General features: G+C 42.6%; 1 protein-coding gene across 1 annotated transcript in view; it reads left to right on the top strand.

Annotated features, from left to right (window-relative positions):
- Positions 1-6,005: 6,005 nt before the first annotated feature.
- LOC107220350 (lachesin-like) overlaps positions 6,006-20,162 on the top strand; it is a 188,744-nt gene continuing 174,587 nt past the window's right edge. Inside the window, exon 1 of the mRNA XM_046739729.1 lies at positions 6,006-6,071. The gene's annotated coding sequence lies outside the window, so the exon portion shown is untranslated. The remainder of the gene's footprint in view (positions 6,072-20,162) is intronic.

The raw sequence follows: 20,162 nt of genomic DNA, 5'->3' as shown, positions 1-20,162 counted from the left end.
TCACTCAATAATGCAAAGGCACACACTTGACTTTCATATTGTTAGAATTATAGATAATGATAAGGACTGGCAGAGAAGGTTTAATCAAGGAGATGTCTTACATTTCCAAAAACAAGACCGTCGACAAAAGAACTGACATTCAAAATTCAAGCCATCTTTATTCCAACATTGTTCAATTCCAATGTAACTAGTCTGACAAATTTTGAAATTTTCCGCCATAACTTCATCTCTATTTACAATACATTTCAACAATTACCGTCAGCGACCGTCGTTTTCAAGATTCGTTTAAAACGAATCTAATCATGCGCCGAACGTTTTCTTGTATAAATTCGAAGGCTGTTGGATCGCCTAGCTGAGCATCGCGTTAGGCGAAGAACTTGAACTTTTGCTACTCGCTAGCACTTCGGAAGTTGTTGAAACAATTAAGTGGATCCCGTTTATGGCTGAAAGTTTATACACGTTTTTTTTTTTTTTTTTTTGCCTCAACAGTGACCTTTCCCTAGACTCTGATAGATCGTAAATAATCGCTTCCCTGAGAGCACAGAAATATCATTTCGTTACGCAGATTCAGTTCATTTTTTGAATGGTGTGTACGGAGTGAATTCCTAAAGACCGCACGGTCCGTCGTCTGCTAAAATTTGAAGCGCACGCGCTGAAATCCGAGAACAATTGTTTGTCAGGACGACCAACTGTCTCTAAACTAAAAAATTTTGACATTTGTGAGTTGAGTACAAGTGCCAACGACAAGTGTCAAAATTTTTGAGCTTAGTTTCATCGCGGCAAACTGTCGTATAAATTTATGAGAGTTGGTAGCCCTGGCAAACAGATAGTTTCGAAACGAAGCACATGGGCATTAAATTTTATCAGACGACGAAAAGTGCAGAGGTTAGTAATTCACTCTGTACAAACAATCGCACACTTTTTCAAACGAATCTGCTCGTGACGTCTTCGCTTATTCGGAGTGATCACTTAACCGAAATGAAAAGTTTTAATAAAACGATTAGTCCCTGGCTTCAGCGCGATATTACCGGACACCGTTTGAATCAGTCAGAGGGGGGTGATTCATTCCTTGATTTATTCCCGCTTCCCGATAGCTGATAATGAGAAATAAGAAGGAGGAAAAAGCCAATTAAAACTGTTTCAGATCAAACAATGCGAGATCGATGCGGCCAAGTCGGGGGGGGGGGGGGGGAGGAAATGGCAGCAAGGGCGAATCGCGCCCCGCAGCGATGCCTGAAATTTAAATCACCGGTAATTTCTCGTTATGAGGTTGACTGATCTTGCTTAATGTTTTCGAGCTTTTCAGAGGAATGGGACTCGGCAACGAGTTTCAGGCCGCGGCCACCCCTAAGTCGCGGTTTTAGTAGGCGCGTCAGGTTCACCCTCGTGGTACCTGGTATTATATGAAGGCACGGTTGGTTGGCGAGGAGGCGGTTGCAGATATATACGTGGGAGACTCGCGCGGAGGAAACACCCTTTGAATCCTAATTCGCATTATTAGCTTAACTAGCTATCCGCCCGTCTACGACGCATGACGAACTACACCATTACGACAAAAGTTTACCATTGAAATTCGATTCATCGAAACCCCTTTGGCCGGATTTGTGGCCCAGTTTCTCGACCACATCGGCGATCATAGACGAAGGGCGACACAAATCCTTCCAGAAATAATTTTCGCCTACCTGAACGTTCGGTCTCACGTGCAGCGGCTTAAATCACAAACAGCCACAAGCTCGGCCACAGATTCGACTTTACTGTTCTTTGGATCACCTCAAATCTCAGCCCACGATCCTCCTCGTACATCAGAAACTCACAACCATGGATTTATAACATTTCCACGCTGTTTGAGCTAGCTCGTTGATCAATGGACTTGCGAATGTGGTCACTTAGTTCGTGGCTTGGTACACTAATCGAAAAAAAGATACCGAAACTATAATCTGTCTCGCTAATGACGAAGCCACGCGAAGTTACTCAAAATCATCATGTAAAATGTGCCGAGGACACTCGAGGAACGTTATCGAGATGATTTGAACTTTTTCGACCGTGTTTTCGAGCGCGTTCGACCTTTTCGTAATTTGGATTTGGGACTTGGAGAAGGTATTCCTGGCACAGGCGTCGACGCTGAAAACAAAGGCTAATATGATACCTAACGGGGAAAGTGGAGGGAGGGAAGGAAGGGGTTCGACTCGGGTGCAAGTTGAATTGCGGGATTGAAAGAGGGGCGGATGTTGCTGGTGCGGGCAAAACGTGTTTCACCCTGAGTGAACCAATTACATATCGCGTCTGCTGCGTGACCCCGCGACACGGTGCTCAATCTCGCATCGGCACCGGCAAACTGCTGTTTGCAAAAACAGTATCAGGCTACCAGAACACCCCCGCAGCCTTCCTCTTCCTCTATTGCCACTGACCTCGTTTAAACTTCTCCGTAATGGGCGATATTCATCCCTCGCTGTGAAACCGTACTGCAAAGCTCGACAACGCACGTCCCCAAATCCACATCGCTTTCCATCTATCCCTCATCGCTTGGCGAAGAATGAAGGAGGGTCAAAGTGTTCGTCAATTGATCAACTATCGATGGAACTGCTCGTTTCGCATTTTTGGGATCCTTAAGAGGACCGTTATATCGCTGAAACTGCAGATTGCTGCAGGATGCAAGGATACCGATCTTCTTAACGGTTACTATAACTTCTGGAAGATTTTCAAGGTTTATAAGTTCACGTTCGCTGTTCCTGAATCCAGAAGCTGATTTTTCGGCAGGTTGAAGACACAAAACCGTTAGTCCATTCTTAAATGGTAAGACACCGTTCTCTTCACATGACAATCCATTTTCGTTCGAGTCCAGTGATTTTATTCCTCTTCATTACTTGGTGGCAACGAGTAACACACCAAATAATCACGTACATTTTTTGCAATTCTCCTCAAAGTTGAGCGAATAGACGAGGCTTTGCAACTCAATTTTTTTGTCGCAGACATCCGATTTTCTGAAGGAAAATCTGCCTGGTGAAGTCAAATTGGACTAACCGTTTACCTTCAAGCTTACAGCAAAAAGGTTTTACTGGAAAATGAAGACATGCGCTGGCGATGAATCAATGATGTGAAATGTGGTTTTTGATGTTCAAGCAGATAACGTGAAACATGGATTTTTCGAAACCGTCAAAATTTACACCATATACTGACTTTTTGGAATGCAGTCATTTCCAACAAAGAGAGACTCGGTGACAAATTTCATCCTCCAAATCTTCAGAAAAGTTTCCAATTCTTTAGAGAAATGCACTTTAAGTACCGATTCGGTCCGTGTCAAATCACCTGTAGATATTCAAGGGTTGACACGATCGGTTCGTCCGGTTCATGCAACGCTTAACTTTGAGGTTTCCAGCTCGTACGTGACTGTGAGAGGAATCACTCGAGAGTCCCCCTGGACTGTGACGTCGAGTCTCGGGGTTATCGGCCGGCTTCAAGGCCTTCGAGAACCCACTAGAAACCAGCGTTAGAATCAATTATCTCAATTCCATTTGCCGCGGTTATTTTTTTGTTCTTCATGCCGCTCACGAATTCGTTCGTAAAATTTCCTCTTCGCGTTACTCAATTTTGAGTAATTACTGCCGAACAATTGGAGCCCCTGCTCCAGCTTTTATTGATTTGTTCCACAGCCATGGCGGCGGATATTGGAACGGGTTGAAATTTCGCTTTGCAATTTTTGCCTCTCGATGTTAATCATTCGAATGAATTTTTACGCAGAGCTTTCCGATCGCTGGAAGTTAACCTTTCATGTATTTGTTCAGCTTCTGTCTTGAAGGAAAATTGGAGGAACCATTCAATCGAAGAAACCATCAATTTAACGGTTGGAAATCAATTTGTAAATCAAAGGAACTTGTATGACTGAATGATTCTTTGAAGGAGCCAGAAGTCAATCGAGACAACCGAAGTCGATATGAATCGCTTGAAATCACATGATAGCGGTGAAGATATTGCTCGAGAAATCGTTGCAAGTTTGTCGTAAACGCGAAATGGTTTTTATAGACTTTAATTTTGTCACGTGCTCTGGTTGATTTACAGTGAATTAAATGACTTTCATCGATCTTCGATGATTTTCGAACGTTCTATGCGATGTTGAGTGATTCGTTGTGATTCCATTCGATCCAGGAATCACTGAAAATCGTTCAAAACGCTCGGAAATCGTTGGAAACTATCCATGGACTTTACGACTGAAAGATTAGGCTCACAAAAAGGTGTTTGTTTGTTCGATAAACCAATTTTCGCATTCTTTTTGAATTCAGGGAGAGAAGAAAGAGCCGTGATTTTTGCCGAGCCCACGCAGCTTCCCGTCAAAGCTCCTTCGAATAGCTCGAGGGCTTCAGTAGACATCGTTTCTTTGCGTTGGGGAGGGCTCGTTATGTACGAGCGCGGTTAAAAGATAAAGAGTCGATAAAACAGAGCGGAGGAATGGCGTCGCGACGCCTCGCGGGCCGAACAACACGGTAGAAAACGGGCGTCTCATCGCTTCTCAACCCCTCCACACATGTACCGTACCCGGCGTATTTTCCCACGGGATAAAACACCCGAAATTCCCTTGTCACCCCGGCTATAACTGTGCGATTTGCCGATAATTCCTCGCAGTCGATCTGCCCTGTCAACTTGGAGCCGATAAACACAACCCTTAAACCCAATACCACCCTAAAACGTAGGAAATAGATCTGCGACGAGTTAAGTTCGTTCCTTTAGGTAATCCGGGAAGAATTGCGAAGAAATTTATCCTTTCCAAGGATCGCAAATATAGAAGTTTTCCTCGTTTTTTATTACGACGAGGAAGCATTTGATAAAGAATTTCGAAATGTTGCAGACTAAAAATATCACTCTCTTTGCATTCATTTTCATGGAAATCTGAATGATTTTCAGATTATTAAGATCGAGTGGTAAGTTTTGGGGGATAATCGGACCTTTCTGTGAAAACAAAGGGTAAAATTTACTTGTAAACAATTCCTTCACCTTGATTAATTTATGAATGCCACAGAGTTATAGTTTTCACCGGGATATTTTCAGCGATCACCGTACAGCATTGTTGATGTTTTTCCGTCCCATTCAGTCCCGTTTTCCCTTATTTCCTTACCCTGACTCGATTTATTGACGGCCGGAAGCTTCCGTGGCGCGTCCGTCGTGCTACAACGTAACTTTTTTTTTTTTTTCTTTTCTTTCTCATCCCCGAAAAATTTCCCTAAACCTGGAGCGAAGTGGATTTGCTGATATATTATGGGACGGCATTCAATAAATCTGTCAAATTAGGTTGGCGAGATGAAATGCAGGGGTTGGGGAGATTTTATTAGCAGCTTGCGGGTATAACAATGCCTGCCAAATATCTTTACATACATATACATAATCTAAACACAGCCCGAAATTGGAGAAGCCAAGATTATATCTTATAAGTCGTTTATCCCATGCTATGGAATGCTCCAACAAACCGTTGTTAGCTTCAATTTTACTGTTCCATTCACTGCTCCTCCTTTATGCATTTCCATTACACATCTAGGTATATAATACACGATGCTCGATAACTCATTCATTTCTGAAATGTAACAATAACGATTCGTCGGTTAACTGCAGGTGGTGAAATGACGGCTGTGTTTGTTGATGATAAATTATTAAGATACTGAATTTCAAATTTCAATGCCGAAAGTATACGTAAATCAAATTTTTTAGTATCAAGTTTGGACTCCGATGAAATTGATTGGATGAATAATCGAAGATGGTTGATTTTGGAATCGATCAAAAATCTACGAATAAGAGCCTCTATAATCGTTGAACCTTCCGGATACACTAATATCCTAATATCGGTGGTTCAAACTTTGGAATACCTGCGTTAAATCGGTTCGAAATCAGTGCTTTCGGTGCAGAAATCGGTTCCCGTAGATATTGGCGGTGAACGAATCTTCAAGAAGTTTCGGCCGAAGGGGATGAGGATCTCTCGTCGACATCAGGGGCGTCGATCGGTAGCATCGGGAGCCTTTGAAGTGGACGCGAGGAAGAGCTGCAAGGCCTTGCCGTCAGCGACGAGGCGACGACGACGTTGGGCAAACGTAATACGTCGACGTACATAGACGGCATTTGCTGTCGCGCATATACACACACCTGGGAATAAATTATACAGGGTATCGGGGCGTTTGTCGTCCGATATGCACGGCTGCACGACTCGGGCACGGTTATATCGGGTTCAAAGGTTAGCCCCCGAAACGAGCCGTCTAATTACTCGGCCCTTGCTGTTTTTGGCGCGGGGACTCGCCTCTCCGTTAGATTTACATGTTGTTTGTCGGGGCCGTCATCCCTGACGATGGGGACGGAACACTCGATGCAGATCGGTTTAATACCCCCTGAACCAAGGCCCCGCCCTTCGCTGACCCGGTGGAGGTTTCTGATGAACGTAAAATGTGAAAGGTGATTCTTGGCCTCGCAAGAAAAGTGTCCAAGGCTGATCTCTTTTGTAATTTGTTATAGTAGACTAAAAACTGAGCGATACGTATTTGTTTTTTTTTTTTTTTTGTAAATGCAATTAAACACTTTGAGGGGGTAAAACCACCCTCCAAAGTAGGGCATGTCAAATGGCAATTTGGCAGTTTCCAATCCAACTGGGCAAGTTTTCTCATAACGAGAAATGGAACGTGTAATATTCTCGTTTAAAAGAACACACTGTCAAATCAACCCTTGACATGCCTTGCTTTGGAGGGTGGTTTCACCCCCTTAAAGTGTTTAATGACAGATAAAAATAAGTTTTTAGTCTACTATAACATATCAGAAAAGAAATCAAATCGGAGAGACCGATATGAGATACTTTTCTTGTTGGTACGATGAACTTGGTTGTTTTCTTGGAGATGAATGTCAAATGTACGAACTCAAATTTTCGGAGGTGAAAATATTGAAAGATGAGAAAGTGGAAGGATCAGCTTTGAGAATGGACATGTATTTTGGAAAATCTTAAAACGAAGAACGTCAGAATTCTGCTATTGTTTTTCTTTTTTGTCTTTCGACGTTTTTACCTTCGCTACGGTTGGTTGGCCAAAAATCAATGTTTTTTTATCAGTAGTCAAATCAATATCGCTCTTTGTTGTACGTAATCAATATCGATATTATATATTGTAAGCTTGCATGTACATAACGACGCGATCATAAAGAAAGCAATAAAGTTTTTCAGTTGATATGTAGTCTTCCGAATAAAACGAGCCATCCCATATCGAGCGAAATCGAGCAAATCTACTAGATCTCACTACAAATCCGTAGCGATTCAAAGCAAAGCCTCGATATCTGAGCATTTATTTCTTTCACCGCAGTTCTGAAATTTTCTGTCCTTGTATTTTGAAAGAGCTGATCTTCGTTGCTCACGAATATATAAATTGGAATATTTCATCTTTAAAAAATCAATAAAGAAAAGTATACACTGTTGGCCACGTGTGGGCGGTGAAGGAAGAACGAATGAAAGTTGTCCGAGGTGCGTTCGCTTGAGCGAGGAATGAAATTCGACCGAGTATATAAATAACGCCGGGAATAATAATTAATGAGTGCAAACAGTTTCGTAAAATGGAGGGGTTCCCGAGGTGTTAATAACACAATCGTTGTTACACACACCTCCGAAGCGGGTAGCGGTGAAAATTTCTTGATCCGTTTATATTCTCGCGCCAGTGGGTGGCTGGATGTAAAAGGGTGGGTTTTCCTACTGCGGTTGTGAAAAGCGCGGGTAAACTTTTACTTCAAACTAATACCTTGGCCCGGTATATATGCTCCTTCTCCCCCCCCCCCCCCCCCGCCGATGAATATTTCACCCAATTTTCGTTTGATAGACCTTGTCCCGCTCACTCGCGCGCACTCTCACCGAAAACGGCTTACAGCACGAACTACAGGCCGCGGTGTTTGACGGGGATGAAGGCGTGTGTTGGCCGGAGAGCTTTGCCGGAAGCACGGGGCAGAGCTTATTTCAATATTATATTGCCTTGTAGGCTGACGCCGAGCGTCCCAAACCGGGCATTCGAAAACCCCTGGCGATCAAACAGGCCGCGCGTACATTACCCTATGCATATATACTTCCTTGCGATCTCTGCTTCAGTCTCTGTTCGATGCCGGGAATTTCGTTCAAATTTCGCGCTCGAGAGATTTACCGAACGTTGGGTGAAAGACTCTGTAAATAAGTGAGCTAAGTTTCAGCAATGCGCCATTTTTCGACCCTAATTACAGCTGCCTCTGGATAAATATCCGCTAATGGGGGCGTAGTTTTGAAATGATTAAGAATTGATAAGAAATTTCCGAGCATCCTGAAAGCCGGCATTCTGCAACGAGATATACGGGGTGTTTCAGAGGAAACGCCGCGGTATGTTGTGTTGCCTACTGCTGAGGAGGACAAATATCGGTAAAACAGACCTATCGTGATAAAATAATACAGTCACTTAAGTCAAGTCGAGTCATGTAATTACTTTATAAACAACGAAGCAGCCGCTTGGCCAAATCCACACAACTTGGCAACACAGACAGTTCCAGTTCACTCGGGAGGACTTTGAACATGCTCGTTTCGTATCTATCGATAACTTGGTAGGTCTGTTTTACCGATATTTGCTCCCTTCGGTGGTAGGCAACTCAACATACCGCGGTGTTTAGTCGGAAACACCTAGTATATCACTTTCAATTCACGCTCAGAGACGAGCAGTTTGGGTATTTTCCAAATTTCCGGGAATGCTGTGTCAATCCGTATGTGATGTGCATTTCAGATCGTTGCTCAGGGTTTCACCACCGCGAAGCTTAATTTTGTGGAAGCAGACTAAATACAGGGATGAATTTGCAGAGATGTTAAATGGAAGGGATGGCGCTAGAGGTGGCCACCAAAGGCGAAATAGCAGCTTGCTTTGGGAAGATCAAAACAAGAGTACCTTAGACCAACGTAAAGGGTAACTGAGAAGATGGTGAAGCTTGTAATCAGCGCAAAGAACCTTTCGGTTTTTCACTCAGTTTTACGTGGTGAGACGTCTTCGTCAGTGACTGAAGTAGGTTTAATACGCGGAGTGTACGGGTCAAACGAAAGTTTTTACGGGCGTATGGAGGGATTGAATTGACTAAAAGTCCCTCGACTGCATGCCCGAAGAGAACTAATTCAATCAGTGGCGAAGAACCGAGGAAAAGGCAAAGGGCGCGTCAGGCCGGTGTTCAATCCTACGAAATTTCTGGGCCCATTGTTTTCTGGGTAGGTCACATTTTGAGGAAGTGACGTGGTGGACCTTGTAGAGGCTCGAGAGCGGGGCTTTCGACATAGTACTTTGGTACCGAGTGGGAACAAAAGTTGTTATACAAATTTTGTCGTATCTCTCCTACGATTATAACTATGAATTTTTTTTGGAATTGTTGCAACAGAAATCTTGCTTTTTGATGAGCACCATTTTTCGACGTTGTTTTAAGCAATATCTGAACACGTATGGGGCATAATTTATTGAGTTGGGTGAAAACCACTTCTTATACGAAGAATTATTATAAGTTCAAATTTTAAGCCAATCAACAAATTATAAAGTTTTACTGGCCTTCCAGATCCTTGGAGATAGAACCTCGAATATGCGTCACTCGAGAAAAGTAAATCTCAAGGACTGTTTAATTTGTGCAATTTTTACGTTGAAACGAGGTATTTTTGACACGATATTTCCCTATCTAAGTACCAGGAATTACGTAAGTCCGGAGTACCTGAAAATTTTCTTAAAGTCCAATAATGAGGTCCAAAATATCGTCTCTGGGTTTTTCGGGAAAAATACCTGCAACCCCCATCAAGAGGCGATTAATCTACATGCCGTGACTTCTGACGGCTCAAAGGCTTGATAAGATCCACGGCATAGGGTCCGCTTGTCATTTGTCAAGGGCGGAAAAGCGCGAGGCTAAAGGGTTTTCCGTTAACCAGTCGAGTCCTGGACGAGTGGGCTCATTCTGATAGTGTCAATCGCTTTGTCGGGAGAGGATTCCGGGTGACACGGACGCTACGTGTTGTCAAAACTCGAACCAAAAACCGGTGACAGCCGGGTGGGATCTCAGCCGTGTGTTCGGTCCCGCGGGAGAACTAGAAGGCTCTTGAAGAGGGGAGAGCGATATTTGACCTGGGAAAATGTAAAAACTTTCCCCGAGCATCGAACAAGTTGTCAGGCTCGCTATCCGCGCCTGTATCGTTCCAGAACCTTCTTCTATCCCCGCCCCTGTCATTTGACTCCAGGGAATTTTCTTCCTGATCTTCTTTCGAGTGCTTTTCTTACCTCCCTCAGGATCACCGGAGGACCTCTGCTAGCGAGAGCTGCTCTCATTACTCATCCCACCCCCATTTCACGCCGCGAGAGGAGGAGAAGGTGCAACCAGTCGTACGTCTGCTCGGCTGTGTCACAAGGCAAGAAACAACGCGACGCTTGGCTCACAGGGTGAGGAGAAAAACTCTTTGGTTATTGCGAGGAAAAAGTTGAAGAGAAGGGTTGACTGGAGTCAATTTCACCGATTAGCAGAGTGTTCGACAAATTCCGAATCGGGCGATCCGGGGATGAATCTTGTTGTTTTTGAAAATCGCGTGAATTGTTTGTTTATCGCAGGATCATTCTTTGATGGATTAAAAGTCGAGTAGATTCGGGAACGAGATTTAATTTGCGAGACGGGATTCTTTTTTCCTCTTCATCCCTGACGGAAACGGCGCCTTCGAAGCATGACGGCAACCTACGGGTGAGTTTAAGCACTTGGTCTAAACGAGTGGCGGCCGGATTTTAATTTCAAGCATAATCGATGAAAAAACTCGGTGGAATCCTTGCAGAAGATATAATATAATACATAGGTGAGTACACTTGCACGGGGAAATTAGGAAAGTCAAAGGATACAGAAACAATTCATTTTCCGGTACAGCAAATGTTATCATCCCTTGATTAAACACAAACCGTGAGGGCATCAGCTGCGCGATCAAAGGATTATCCGGCAGTCCCATCCCGCAGAGAAACTAACAATCCCCTTGAGTTAAGATCTGTTCAACTCACACACGCTAGAAACATACCTTCGAATGCATGTCGGGGGGGGGGGGGGGGGGGGGGTAAAAGGTCCCCGTTTATCCGATGACTTACGCGGTTGTAGGTGAAAGGTGATTCGCTACTGCACCGTATGAGACACGTATCAAAATTCACTTGGCAAAAATTTCCACCTCTGCAGCTTTTAACGGCGATGAGTAGTTCGAACTTCCAGTCATCCGCACGTCGCCTAGATTCGAAGGGTGTCACCGTAGACGCCCTGATGGCAAAAGGTTTCGGAAATATTGCAGCCAGTGCGTTTCTCTTTTATTTCTTTTTTCGCGGAGCGGGGGTGGTTCGCAAAGTGGAAAGAGAGAGAGAGAGAGGGAGAGAGGAAAATTCCCTGGAGTCAAGTTTGGGCGGCGATGACGCGGAACGATAACAACCCCAGCGATGGATCTCCGGGGCGCTAAAGAGTTTCCGTTACCCTCTGCAGACTCGGGACGCGACTTCGTTGGCGGGTCGCAAAAAGCCGCACGCGACGCGCTAACGATCCCCGCACTCCTGGAGGAATAAAGGGGTGGAAATTGACCGTCGAGTCGTTTTAATCCGCTACGGCGAACTGCAAGGTGGTGCTGGCGCGACGTGTTCCATGTCTATTTTTTTTTCCAAAAATCGAGGACCAGACGGAAGATTAAGCGATCGGAAGGTGGAAGCCCGAAGCTTTCGGAGGCCGAGTTCCAAAATCCGGAATACGGAAGCGATATGGTGGAAATCTGAAGACCGGGAGACCTTTTTCGGCCAAAAACGCAGAGCGCCTTGTAATCCCGTTGGATTAGGCCCTGGAATTTCTTGCAAAAACGGCAAGGACCTCCTGGATTCAAGCACGCGATGGAGCAAAACATGACGGCTCGGGGCGAGGCGAGGCTCTGAACTTGACACGTTACTCGGGGCGGGTGAAATCTCCGGGAGGTTACTCACACAATTCGTCGTGACACTAACATCTGACTATAAACCGTGCAACGCATCAGTTATACTATCCGCTCTTGCCTAGTCCCGTTTTGTATCCATTACCGTCTCTGCCGTTATACATCCGCACAGAAGTGAAGACCTTTTGTTACGCGTTTAACAATGGCTCGCGCCTAGACTTCGCCTCCGCCCCTGTAAGAGCCCTTGCGAATCTCATCCTCGCCGTTTTATTTCTCGTCATCCGACAGACGCTACGGTTCGCACAATATATACTGTCGCTACAAATCACTCCAACGGTTCTTAAATGCGGAGATCGATCTTTAAACGGAGTCTCTTTGTCTCGATCTCTTCATTTGACCTCTCTCTGTCAACCACCCCCCCCCCGCCCCTCTACCTTGAAAAATTTAAATTGGATGAAGATTAGGAATAACGACGATCAACAAACGTAAAATTAAGAAGAAATCGGGAAATTTGTTATAGTAAAATCGCGACAACATTTTTTCTAGGGATTATATTTAAGGGGGGATCTATAGAGAGGGAATCAATAACGATATACAGACAAAGAAACTCCGGATTGGACCGGACCCGTTCGGTCGGAATTGTGGTAAAACCCAATTTAACCTTGTTGGACTAATTACGTTGGACCGTCCATATTATTGACCTGGGAACCATGTCGTACAATATTATTATTCACAAATATGCTAATGAACACCCCTGAAACTATGAGCTATGAGCCGATTACATTAATTTGTATCATTGTTATAAACAATCAAAGTCGCACAAGCTTTCAAAATCACGAGCCTCTACAGTCGACTTAATCTCAAAACGTCGCTATCGATCCTCAAATCAATCTGCGCATATTGTGCAAAAAATAAACGAGAAGACAACAAATCTTCACAGAGATTAAAGCGAAAAAGAATTCTTACGTTGCTCAAGATCATCGTCAAGAAATTGGGGGGACTAGAGCGTCGAAAAATTGTTATTTTTTTTTTTTCTTTCCAAAGCGGCATCCTTTCTGCGTATTTGGCTTTTTTATTTTTCAAAAATTAGTAGAATTACGGATTTGACAGCAAAAAAACGTAAATAAATCATTGCGCACTCCGCAAACTCGACTTCATAATTCTATTCTAGAGTTCATATCTACAGTTTATAATTATTGCCCGAGGAACAGTAAGAGATGTTATTCAAGAACGCGTTCACCCGAGCGATTGTCTTGAATTAATTATCTAGCTTTCTTTACGTGCCGAAGGATCAGCAATCCTTCTGCGCAGTTGTTAAGGTTAACTTTGAACTTGTTTTTCTCTAGCCACGCCTCGATAATTTTCAGCAACAGTCTGGCAGTAGAAACACAATGTTCGTATCGACACAATGCATCGGACAGATGTCACCCTAATTAGTCACTGATAATTGGGTTGCGTAATATCGGAATTACGGGGTGTAGATTTCAGCTTTGCATAGAGAATTCGGTGAGTCGAATCGACAACAGACGTTGTCTAGCGCTGCAAGCTCTAAGTCACCTGCACTTGCACGAGCATAATGCAAATGTATTATACAGAGCTCGGCAAGACTCGCGATTTCTAACGTAGAATTGGCATTCGCGTATGCCTGAAGGCTAATCCTCAAGAGAATGGATTATTCTGTTATTCGAGTTTCGCTCCGCGGAGCTACGCGCCTTGTGAGTTATGATGAACATGGCGCGGGATTTAGCGGAAGCGGAAACCAAGATTGAGTAATTAGTGACTGAGAGACTCGAAACGGGTTCCAGCAAACTCGGTGTCTCTCAGCCGGTTCACTTCTCTCCGTCTTGCGGGGTTGACGGGATAAAACCTCATGTAACAAAGCTTCAAATAGTGTGAGTATAAAGCTAATCTTGTTAGGTCTGACTAAAAAGCTTCACACGATACGCAGTCGAAATTTTATAATACACCGAATTCAAACCGTGAACACCTCGCCATTACAACGATTATTGGAAAATATCCTCATGACGTCGGAACCTGATTGTCAGCGCCGTTTTATCACCACATAACCAAAGTTTTTAATTTTAATGGAGGCAAATCGTAATTCTTGGGACTTAAAATTACTCAAGTCATATACATTAATGGAATATCATCAATAATACACTTGTCAAACCATTCTCACGCGAAAAAACACGATCAATGATCAGCTCGTTGCATTAGTTACATTTTTTTCCACCAGGTGGCGCATTGCAAAGTGACAATTCCCATAGATAAATTCGTGTTATTCTACTATTTCATTATAAAAAACTTAATAGCTTTACAGCGCATGTACGATTCTGCAGATGAGCGATATTTCGTTTCATTTGTCATTCAATTCATCGTCAATTTTTCTAGAATCACATGCCTGTACACGTCCATTTTGTTTTTTTTTTTTTCTTGTTTTCGTCAACTAACAAGATCAAGAAAAATTCCGTCTCAAACAGTTCTCAAAATTGTAGAATATCAATAGATTTCAAATGATTTCAAGCAATTTTCCGAAATTTCACAGGTTTTAAAGTAGAAACGGATTCAGAATTCAAAAAATTGCAGGAATTTCACGCGTTAATAAACATTTCGGAGATTCGTTTGATTTGACGAAAATACAAGCAATTCCAATGACTTCCGACAATTTCACGTAAGACTTACCGAGTGATATGCAATAGGGGTTAACCCCTTCGTCCAATTACGTACCCTCAACCCTTCGTTTGGTTACGAAAAATTTATACTCTCAAATAAAATCCGTCGTATATAATCAGACCGGTGCATAAAATCCTAGAATTATTGCACGCATTATTCACCAAAAAAAGCTCACCTTTCACCCCAAAACTCAGAACGGGGGCGAAGAATGGGTGTTGGAATTAATGAAACCGTCTTATACTCAAAAGTGTTATTATATTCCAAGTAATGTACCAAGTTGAGACGTGTATACATAAATATATATATATATATATACACATCCATATCACAGGGGGTGCGAAAGGGGGTTGAAAAAAGTTTTTTCTTATATAACACACATTTAACTCGCGCCAGTCTCCGTCTCACCCTCATCCACCTCTCTCTCTCTCTTTCTCCTCTCTCACTCTTTTACTCGACCTCCTCTCTTTGCACTTTGGCATATTATACAAAAGGGGGTTGTGCCTCATACCGACTGTCGTATGACATTTTTTAGCGCGATCCTTTTTCTCCGCGGCCTCATCCAGCGCCTCCATTTCTCTTGGGGGTCTACATCTCGAGAGACGGGGCGGGAGAGGGGGAGGGGGGGGGAAGTTTTGTTCGTGGCGAAGTGCGACGTACTCCCCCCCCCCCCCCCCCCAACTTCGCAAACCCCAAAACCCCAAAACCCCCACCCCGCGAAGCCCGCTATGCCTCTTCGTCAAATGGTGTATAGAGCTATTTCCACGTTGCGCGACGTCACCGCTACGCTCGCTGCTCGTACGTCGCGACCAGAAATCCTACCAGAAGAGGGTGCGCGAGAGGTGCTGGACTAATGGCGCGGATGGGGGTGATTTTTTAACGCGACGTGGGTTCGTGTGCTCGTCTACGCTTCACGTGGGGAACGCGTGTTGGGTTAAATAAGGCGAGCTACGAGAAATAGGGAAGGAGGGCGCAATATGTTCGCCGTCCTTCTAAACAGATTTCAAAGGAAGGGTCACCCCCGTCTCGAAACCCTTGCGTCTAGCTTCTGCTCGGCTCTGCCTCGACTCCTTTCATTCGACAAATCAGGTGTTTTATACACATCAACGCTGAATAATAAATCGCGACGCGCGCAGAGCGCTTTCGAATCCTTTGACGCATCCGATTAGAGAAGTGTTGGCTAGGGTGGTTTTTTTTTTCTTACTTTTTCGATTCTTGACTCGGCCATCGCTCGGATTGCTTCTAAATAAATAAACGTTAATCTTGTTCGAAGCAGTGATCTGTACTTCTGCAACTCCGAAGCTTCGCGAAAGGGATGTGAGGTTTGACATTTGAAATATGCACGTTTTTACTACACTTTTTTTACACGTTTTGTCTGGAAAACATTTTAGAAGTCTCACATTGTGATATGTTTGTAACGCGGAAATGTAATTGGTTATCGGAGACACGAATCCATTTCTAACCACTCTGGAAATAATTAACTTTCTTCGCGTTGTCTCTGGGAATCTCTGAGGTGAACAAGCTGAAGCCGAAAGTAGTGGAATCGGATCGAAAAGCTCAGATTTAAACAACTTTCAACGTTCTATAATTGTAAAACGTAGTTTATTCGAATTCTTGAAATCTTAGCTTGTGCTATCCAAATTTGCTAACGAATTCGTTGAATAAAAGTCCTCGGAAAGCCTGAAGTTCAGTGTTCGCAGGTGCGCGAAAAGAAATTCCAGCGAGGTTCGAAAGCCTCGTTTGTTTTTAATAACGTAACCTGGAAAGTGTCTTCGGTGATGTCGTTTTGTTACCCAGGTCGTTTTATCCGTTTCCGATAAAGATGGGATATAGATTACGGAACATGAGCCAACCACTCGGCCGATATAGGTGGAGGGCACCACTATTAGACCAGGGGTATTTTAGTGGCGGAATTTAAAAGCCGCGAACTAAATCGAGTCCGCATTTGCGACACTTACGCTTCTATACACCCACTTCCGCAGAATAACTAATGCCTCATTTATTGATCGCAGCTGTAATTATCATTATAGCCGTTTATCCAGTTTACCGAATGCGTTTGGACCACACAAATATATGTACAGTGAAACTTTAGTGACATGTTTTCAAAGGGATATGACAGTACTGAAGTGTATAAACGAGAATAACGTTGAAGCGAAATACCTGAACATTCCAAACCTTTGTGATTGGAAGATGAATAATGATTGATTTTGAGTGGTTTTATTTGTATCATCTCGTCATTTTTTTCATCCCTAGCGAAATCGACTAATGTTATTAATTAGAGCATTTTACCGCCGCACGCGCTAGGTTAGCCCTTCAAGAACGTATCGAGTCATTCTTGCCCATACCATTTGCTTCCAAAACTGTAATTCTTCAAAATTTCTCATTGTATAGATTTTTTTTCATATTTATGATTCATATTTATACTTCTAAACTACACTATCGCATTCTAAGATAGTGAAAGTGTACCTCTGAATTTTTTCAGTTAAATCGTACTCGCACATTTGAAATGGTAACTCGTCAGAAATGGGAAAGGGTAATTTAGACCCGGAGTATTCTCCATAATCGAAAAACTACGTTTATTCTCGAAGGGTTAGCATTAATCCAGCGACGGTAAGTAAAGATCGTCTTTCCGTAGACGAGGCGCTGACCTGAACTTGCCGGAACGTGTTTGGGACAGGAAAAGGCACGTTTGTCAAGCTACGCCATCCAGCGGTAGAAAAGTACACGAAACACGAAAACGCGCTCGCCATCTAGCGGTGGGCAAGTTGAACGTCAAATCGAAAGCTTCTACTTACAAGTCAGCTGTAATAACGTATAACCGAACAGAGAACAGCGCTGGAGGACGGAATACGTGGCGTATAAGTGGGAAAAACGTGTAAACGAGAAACGTACAAGTGAAATATTTTCGCATCATTTGTAGGAAGAAATTGCCAGGACGGAGAAAATTCAACGTATAAACGAGAAAAACGTACAAGTTCGAAACGTATAACTGAGGTTTCACTGCAATGGTAGACTTAATGACATTAAATATAAAGAAGGTGATTGACAATGCTTTTTTTCAACAAAACATCGACACCTTAGGCTTTTACTCTCTGTCAGTAAAAAAAAAAAAAACAACTATGTGACTGTAACAAACAAGAAACAAAGCAAGAGACTCGGACGAGTGCTGGGTAATTAGGAAGAAAAAATTCAATTTGTCTTAATTTCAAAACGTCGAGCGATCGTTCGACGAGACAAATGACATCCTCAGCCGGAATCGAAATCAAGGCAACGACCGTAGGTAATTAGAGATGAAATCACGGGATGCCGGAGGGAGTTGAAAAAAAAGGTCAGAAGACGAGAGAGAGAAAAAAAAAATAATATCAGAAGCCTGAGAAGTTAAGATTTATGCAGCGTGAAAAGGGTGGTTTCGTTTTTTTTTTTTTTTTTTACTCCTTTTTAATTAAAAAATATAGCCACAATCTTACATCGCGACAGGGGAGCGACTCGGGGATTCGTGGCTGTATATATATGTATAAATATAAATTCAGCAGGAAAGGGGAAATAATATTTTGATAAAGTTTCTTGTCTAAATAACACGATAAAACATTTTACCGGTTTTATAACTCTTAATTAGCTCATAGCTTTGCTTCCAGAGGTGAAAAGGGAGAAGAGCTTTACGTTTATCATTAATTAATTTTCAACGGGACATGGGTATTTCTTTTTTCTATTTTCCTCACTTCCGTACACGTACTTGCAGACGATTTTGGTTGTTGCTTTTTGTTTGTTTGTTTTTTTCTATTTTTTGTTTTCACTTACCTTTTAAATTTCATCCAAGGCCAGAGGTCTCGACTTTTCCGTTTTATAACACACTGCCTTTTGTCGTTGCTTCGTATAATCGATCCCTTTTCCTCTAAGCGAGAATGCGAAAACGCTGCAAAGTTACGGAAAACTCGCTTTTGCAATTAATTGTACTTCAAGTTCGCACAGCGACACAACTCATAACAAAGCTGAAATTAAATCAGTTCACTGTCCGGCACAGCAGCCCCCGTTTTTACACCCCGCGCGTTTTATTTTGTACATATATTATGTATACATACATAACAGCACATTTCTTATCCTTCTCTGTCGTACAGTCGTCACTTTCTCCTTCCTTCTTTTACATACTTTCGGTAAACTCAAACGCACGGAACGGCTCTTTTCGATTTTGACAAACGGTCGAGATCAAAGACCAGAAGGTTTCATTTTCTCGAGTTTCATTACGTTTCTTTTTGTTTCACATTTTTTTAATGGATGGGGAAAGGAGCGTCGAATTTTATGCGAACCTGTTCTGACCCGAAAATAGTGACTTAAACAACGAAGCACAGAGCTTTGCTTTTTTCACACAAGGCACGCTCCTTTCGAGGTTTTAATTTTTCTTAATTCAAATAGCCTGCTGCAGAAATATTTGCTTCGAAAATCATTCCGTTCAATTACGGATATTCGATGTTATATTTTGCCGCATTCATATCGTAATAAGATTCTTCTCTTGAACGATTTGTCAAACTTGTGTGAAACGTATGCATATTTTTTTTTTTTTCACAAGGAAAATTTATTACGCTTTTTATAATTATCGACGCTTTACGATTTCAGGTAAGTATGATCGTCGGGAAAAAGAGGTTCAACCCTTGAATATATTTCAAATTGAAACAAAGTTTCTAACTGTTTGCTGGGAAAAACAGATTGGAATTTTTTTTTTTTTTTGCCCCCTGCAGGCATTGCGAAATGTTTTCGCTCGTTAAAGGGGATGGGAAAGATGAACGACGCGTATTATAATCGATTATAACAAGGTTTGAAGGATGAGCTTAATTATAACAAGCTGTTAGGAAAAATGAAAGATCGGTAAATAACGTCGGCAAATTTTTGTTTACAAAAAACTGAGCGACGCCGATCGCGTCTTTACTCGATAAATATCGCCATAATTGAGAAAAATTTGAAAGGATTATAAAGTTTTCGTTCGGTGAAGCGAGATCGAGCTGTACAATAATAACAATAATAACAATGATTTCTGAACCAGACGAAATTGAAGCCGGTTTGAAAATAAGTCGTTCGTGAACAATTTTGCCAAAGATTATCGACACGAAACTAGAAAGGAACAGAAATAATTAAAAAGAAAAAAAAAAAACAACCAAATTGCAAAACTAAGCAAAATAATAAGGATGCAAAACAATCCTTCAGCCCGTTTGCAGTGCATTCTGCAACGGCGTAAAAGGGAAGAAAGAAAGGGGAGAAAATTTTGTCCGGTAAACCAGGAAGCCCATTGTGCTCTGCGCGAATACGAAATTGGCAATATTTTCTCGGTGAAATAATTAGCTGATATGATCTGGAAAGATAACGCCGTCTCTCCGCGAGACAAAAGAATGTTAAGCACTTCATTCTCCTCTGGCGTTCCTATTAAAGCCACAGTTTTTCTCTCTCCTTTACTTTTTTTGTTTTCGTTTTTTTTTTTTTTTTTTTTTTTTATCCTCCTCATTCTAATCCTTCCGTGGTTTCATCCCTTCTTCCGTATACACGCTACGCGGCTTATTTCCGATTGATAAATAGGACTCGCGGTGAAAGTCTTGCT

This window comes from Neodiprion lecontei, chromosome 5 (assembly GCF_021901455.1).
Source record: "Neodiprion lecontei isolate iyNeoLeco1 chromosome 5, iyNeoLeco1.1, whole genome shotgun sequence".
NCBI lineage: Eukaryota > Metazoa > Arthropoda > Insecta > Hymenoptera > Diprionidae > Neodiprion > Neodiprion lecontei.
The sequence above is the reverse complement of the archived record's forward strand: the minus strand, read 5'-3'. Positions and strand labels throughout refer to the sequence as shown.